Genomic DNA, 6214 nt, shown 5'->3' with positions numbered 1-6214 from the left:
GCATGAGATACGCCCATTCAAAGTTTGCAATTTCAATCGGTTGCTATAGCGCCCCCCTTTGGCCAATTGATGCAATATTGCTTCATTCTCATCCTCCCATGACCCTCTACCACTGTGCCAAATTTCACATGGATTGACCAAGTCAGTGAGGAGAAAAACATGTAATAGACACACAGACAGAGTTTTTGTCATTATATAGTAAGACAATGGTGTTGAACACTCTTGACAAGGGTCCAGGAGGACTGAAACCTTAGTGTTACTATTAAATTGTAAGCTGAGCAAGAGCAGTGTGCAGGATTTTCTGTTCAAAGACTCAAGAAGAAGTATTTAAAAAAAATAACCTGGCCTCGAGAAACAATAAATTGTCACAACAATAGCTTCAGAAAGCAGGACAGGTGGACTACAGGAAGTGCTGACTACAAAACTCTGCATGAAATAAATAGATACAAATAGCTTGTTTCGCATGTTTGTACTTAAATACAAATACATAATAAATACCTGTGATTTATTATAATATAGGTACAGGTTAAAGGTTCCCATATTTATGTTAAGACATGGCAAATACTTTATGATAGGAAAGCACAAAACAGTGGAAAAACACATAATAACCTATATTTGTATGCTCGTGATAGATGCGGTCCAGGAGGCCTCAGGTGCCCCAATTACATGTCAGCATTCAGCCAGTGTACATCATCAAAAAATGCTCAGAAAATTACATGTCTACCACCTGGCTTTTTTCCAACTTTAAGCCCCTTCCCCACTGAACAAAAACCCCCACTGACATCTGGATTTTGTCTTGAGTGGGAAAGGTTACAATCAGCAGGACACATGAATCTGCAGTAGATGCAGGAACTTTTCAGCAGGGACTGAATTATGACACACGGGTGAACATACCAATTTTTGCCCCTTTTTCGGTGCAATGTGATGACAATGCCTCCGTCGGCAACTGCTCACACATGAGAGAGGTTTGCCGAGAGGGATTTATGTTAGAAACCCAAACTAGAGCCCTGAGTGCGACTGTTTTCCTAATCCCGCTCCTGCCTGCTCCTGCTGCATCTCTGACCATTACTGCCCACTCCAGCAGAGTGTATTATCTATTCCCCCAAAGTGTGTCAACTCCTGCCTGCACCTGCAAATATTCTGACCATACATGCCTGTACAACATATTGGTTATTAATATTATTGATTGAATCTTCTCCTGTCCCACAGGGAAAACATGTTATTTTACTGTGGTATTAAAGACAGGACAACCTAGAGCTACACTCCAGTTCGTAATTGCATTTATAATTACAGCTCTTGTTTTCCCAGGCACCTCTGGGATTTGGTGTTATCGTTATTATCTGTAATATTCCTGAGCAACACGTTCTCACTCCGACCTCATCACATATCAAAGTTAGGTCATGGATGATCCACATCGAGATACGACGTGCAAGGTACCCTGGGTGTGCTGGTTGTTGATGTCATTGTCTGTTTTCAGAGTACAATCCCATTTTCACAGGAAATTAACGTTTACATAGTCTCTTTCAAAATAAATGCACTACGTCAGTACAACACCGCGACTTGATGTTTTTTTTCCTTCAACAACAAATGCGTGTGGTTACATTTAGCCAACACAGGCCTGTGGTTGGGTTCTAAAGGCAACAAAAGCAACTGGTTAGGTTTAGGAGAAAAAGAACAGGGTTGGCTTTACAATCTTTCAGGAAGTGAACAGCAGCCTTCTAAATGAAAGACAGTGATTGTTGGATTCATCCTCCACCCCTCCCACCTGCCAGAGTCAGACTTCTGCCACCTTAACTTTTATTGTTGTCCCACTAGGATGGCTTTTACTGACGTGTGTGACGTCAGAAGTCACTGACCGAGCACTGGATTTCGACGACTTCAGAGTGAGACCGGGTTGTCCTGAGAAATTCCTCCAAATGTCCGACTTGCCTTGCTTTTCTTTTGTATTGTAACGTCCTGCCTTTGTCTTCTTTTCCACTTCAATTGTTGACATCTCCATCCTTCCTGCTTCTTAATCTGTGGTAATCATGTCTGTTTATTGACTAACCGCTTCCACCCGCAGCAAAGATAAAATCGTCCATTCAAGATTTTTGTAGAGTCCTGCGAGATCCCAATCCCAAAGCGGTCCTCTAACCCAAACCACAATTTTCTCCCAAACCTTAACCGAGACTTGCCTTTCTGGCAGAAAGCCCTTTGGCCAGAACTTCTCCCAACAGCCACATATTCCATCCCTCTCCGTCCAAGCGGCACTTAAACATTGTTCCAAATTAGTCGGCACCGAGTTTGAAAAGAAGACTAAATAAGTTACAGATATAAAACAGAAGTAACCACCTTAACATTTCCACTGGCCTCCATGCTGCTTTCTGCTGTTTACTAACCCTGTTTTTTGGCACATCTGTGGTGCTGAACGTGACATATCAGGAATAAAAGAGAAAGGAATACTCGTCCACACATATAAAACAGGGGGTTTTGGGGAGCCTTTGCCATGCCCTTTCTTGCTGCCTATGTTTTCCCTTTGTGCAGGATATAAATGGGGTGAGGTGAGAGCTCATCAGTGATGCAGCACACCTGAGCAGGCTGGACTCAGGTGTTACAAATCAGACCTGCAAGATCTTCTCTCCCTCTTCCCCAGGCTTGCTGACTGATCTACACATTTGTTCACACACACACTTCTTACTACTCACTCACGCATCCTATTGCATTCATACTGACATCCTATTTGTATTATTTAAACATGTGCATCAGTTACAGACTGTGGTCTCACTCTTTGACACATACTTTTGAGCCAGTTTGTGACAGCATGAACAAAAGTCTCTGCAGCTTTCTTGTTTTTACTGTGAAGGAAAAAAATGCTAATATTCTACTTATTAAGGGGGATGTGTCCTTTGCATCCCCCGTGAAATCTACACCTATGTCTTTAGTCTACTTTCCCAGGTTTTCCTGTGCTTAAAAAACCTGCATATATGCACCAACTTTGGTGGATACAGGGTATTAGTAATTCACATGATTTCTGAAACTAAAAACGTTGGTTTACATCTTACAAGACTTTGTTTAACACACTATAGCTTCAGGTTTGTTCTTAGTGCTTAGTAACAGCACAACAAGTTTCAATTTAAGTGACCACATTAATTAAGGGCAAGTGATTTTATTACATAAAGCACAACATTTACACTATTTTGGCATTTTCCTCCTAAAAAACTTAACTTGAAATGTCTAAACCTTAGTGTGTCTAAAAATGCATTGCCATCTGGTGACAGAAATGTCTCAAGCACCCAGAAGTTACTGATGGAAACAGCATTTGACATGGGTGGCGGAGCTGAGAAAGGCTGGGTGGGGCAGTTTGATCCTCCAGCAGTGAGCTGGCAGCCAGAGGACACTGTAAGGAGAGCCACTAACCAGACCTTCTGTGCGTCAACATGCTGAGGGGGCCAAGAGCCCCGTGTGATGTAACCAGATCCTCCACTGCTGTTATCATTTAGCATCAGGATCCCGTGCCAAAAAAACGGGTGTCTAAGTTGTGGTGGTGGTCTGCGGTATGGCAGTTGTGCTGTGTGGGGCTTTCATTCGTGCATATGTATTTGTCATTAACTGCTGCAACCGCTCCCTCGGGAGCCCATCAACATAAACATCTGAAGTCAGAAAGAAACTGAGGGGCGCCATGATGAGGTTATGCCCACATCCTCTACACCACTTTCAAGCAGGGGAGAGGAAAATGTATGTGGGATGGCTGAAGCTTGTAATGTTTCACGGCAAAAATAAGTAAAAATCAAATCAACGTTTTTATTAAAGAGTGACTGATTTCTCTGTTTCTCTATGTCCCCTATTGGCACAGTGCAAAACCTTTTGTAACCACACTACAAACTCCAGAGGCACTAACCTCTAATATAATGGTACACCTCATTCATTTAAAGGCTATAGAATGCTTTATATGTGAGATTATTAAAATGCTTCCAGACCATAATTAAAAAATATATATATATAAAAATCCTTTAAAAAGCCATGTCAGCATAATTACTGCGCACAATATAATTTTACTTATACAAGAAAAACTCCACTTCCATATACACACAATAATAGCTGAGAAAGTGCTATTTTTCCATTTACAGCCATGTTGTAGCTGTTTTCCACTCCTCTTACAATACCCAGTAGTCCTAATCACTGCCAGCGTTATGTTCTGACATCCAACCCTCACGCAGTGATAGAGAGAAAAACAGCAGGAGCAACTGCGAGTCAGTGTCACATCTACCTTTGTCAGTCACATGGGGATGACGGTAGTAAAAGGTTTTCTCAACATGAGCTTTGGTGTGATGGTGATGTCAGTGCATATGGTATTTATGGTCCCAGGTCAGACTCTCACACACTGATTATGCTCAGAGTTTATGCTACACATGATAAAGGTTAATTAAAATGTTTAGGTGGTACTATATTGCAAATGTGTGGTTGATGATTAAAAAAAATGTAAATAAAAATGGCGGCACAGTGATGCCCCCGCGATCCCTAACAGGATAAGCGGTGACTGAATGAATCAATAGTAGTTATGTTTAAGTTAGAGATATAAAATCTGTAATGTTGTGATGAGTGTCAAGAGCATAGACTGCACAAAAATAATGGACATAGCCACGATGACGTCACCCATCGTGGACTCTTGTTTTAAAGCTTCGAGGTTGGCTGCTGCCATCTTGGATTTTTTGGAGCCAGAAATGGACAATTTTAGACTAATATGTGGAGCTGTGGAAGAGCAAAGGCTGGATCTAACCAAACCAACCAGGGCTTTAAAGCCAATTTTACAAAGTGGCCAAAAGTGGAAGTACACCATCCAGATCCATCACGTGAGGCCATTGGGCCCAAAAATACTTTTTCCCATAGACTTACAATGTGAAAGAGACGTCTGTAAATCAGTGAATACATTTTTAGCGTCATGACCCCAGCAAAAAGACTTGTTTCACTGTCAGGGATTTATCCATTTGGTCAGTTTACATTTCTAAAATCTAGAAGAGCCGCACGATTATATCATTTTATGTCCATTTCAGTTAGTAGAGCACTAAACAGGAAGTCGCACTCAGCTGCGTTACGCCACCGCAAGTCTCCACGATGTAGATGATCCTGGTAATTTCATAATGTGGAAACTGAGCTTTTTTGGCTTCATGCACCACTAGGCAACTTTCAAAGGACTTAACAGGGTCCCACCTCCAACGCTGTATCCACTTCTCTTTATACATCCATGGATCTTACTCACAGACTGTGGTGATGTCATGACGGTCTGTTACTCAAAGTGGCCACGCCCTTAATTGTGCATAAATTCGAGCTTAAATAACATTTGCATGACTTTAAACATGTGAGTTATTTAAAATTTCAGCCCCAGTGCAGCTGTCATAGATGAATAAATTAGCTACAAAGACCAAAATTGCTTTTGTTGCACCAGGGTGTAAACATTTGGGCATTTTAACATGAAGGTCTTTGGGGACTGACTCACTTATGGAGTCAGCCTCAAGTGGCCATATGGTGAACTGCAGTTTTTGTCACTTGTACATTGGTTTTGTTTTTCAGCCTTGGTGGTCACGAGTAAAAACCTGAGAGAGGTTTATGCTGACAGTCATGTGACCCTCACTGAGTTATGGTGCAGTTGTGTGTAGCAAATTTCTGCCTGTGTGAAATGAACAACGATTGTATCGCATAATGTTACAATACAGAACAAAGAAGCAATAGCAACTGATCGGACAGACATGAACAAGAATCATCCCCATACTAGCTCTGCTACTGTAATCATGCAGTAACTGTTTAGTTTGATTGTAACAACAGCAAATAACAACGTAGTTTGACAAAACTAGCATCATACTATTCAAGAATGCAGCTTTATTTCATTGACTGTTTCCAGTGGAAGGAGGACATTAAAAAAACTTAACACTGATTAACTGCGTTGTGAGGTGCCCTTTGACCCAGTGCATTACTGAAGGCCACAGTGGCTTTGTCACATGATGGAGGCAGATGAGACGACACTGCCTAGCCCCATGAGTGGAACATTCACATTTAAAAAACACCCAGATGGAACTGTTGATAGGAGCACTGTTCTCTGCAGTTTCTGCAGGAAGGAATTTTCGTACCACCGGAGTTCTTTAAAGGGAAATTTCGGTTTATTTCAACCTGTCTCCCATCATCCTAAATTTGTTTCAAGTGACTAGTGACATAAAAATAATAGTTAGCATGTTAGCCGTTA

The 6214-nt window shown here is 41.5% G+C and overlaps 1 protein-coding gene across 1 annotated transcript in view; it reads right to left on the bottom strand.

Annotated features, from left to right (window-relative positions):
- The window catches only part of pth1r (parathyroid hormone 1 receptor), a 69683-nt gene that overhangs the window by 16588 nt on the left and 46881 nt on the right, over positions 1-6214 (bottom strand). The gene's annotated exons all lie outside the window — the stretch shown is intronic.

This window comes from Epinephelus moara, chromosome 21 (assembly GCF_006386435.1).
Source record: "Epinephelus moara isolate mb chromosome 21, YSFRI_EMoa_1.0, whole genome shotgun sequence".
In the NCBI taxonomy this organism is placed as follows: Eukaryota; Metazoa; Chordata; class Actinopteri; order Perciformes; family Serranidae; genus Epinephelus; species Epinephelus moara.
The sequence above is the reverse complement of the archived record's forward strand: the minus strand, read 5'-3'. Positions and strand labels throughout refer to the sequence as shown.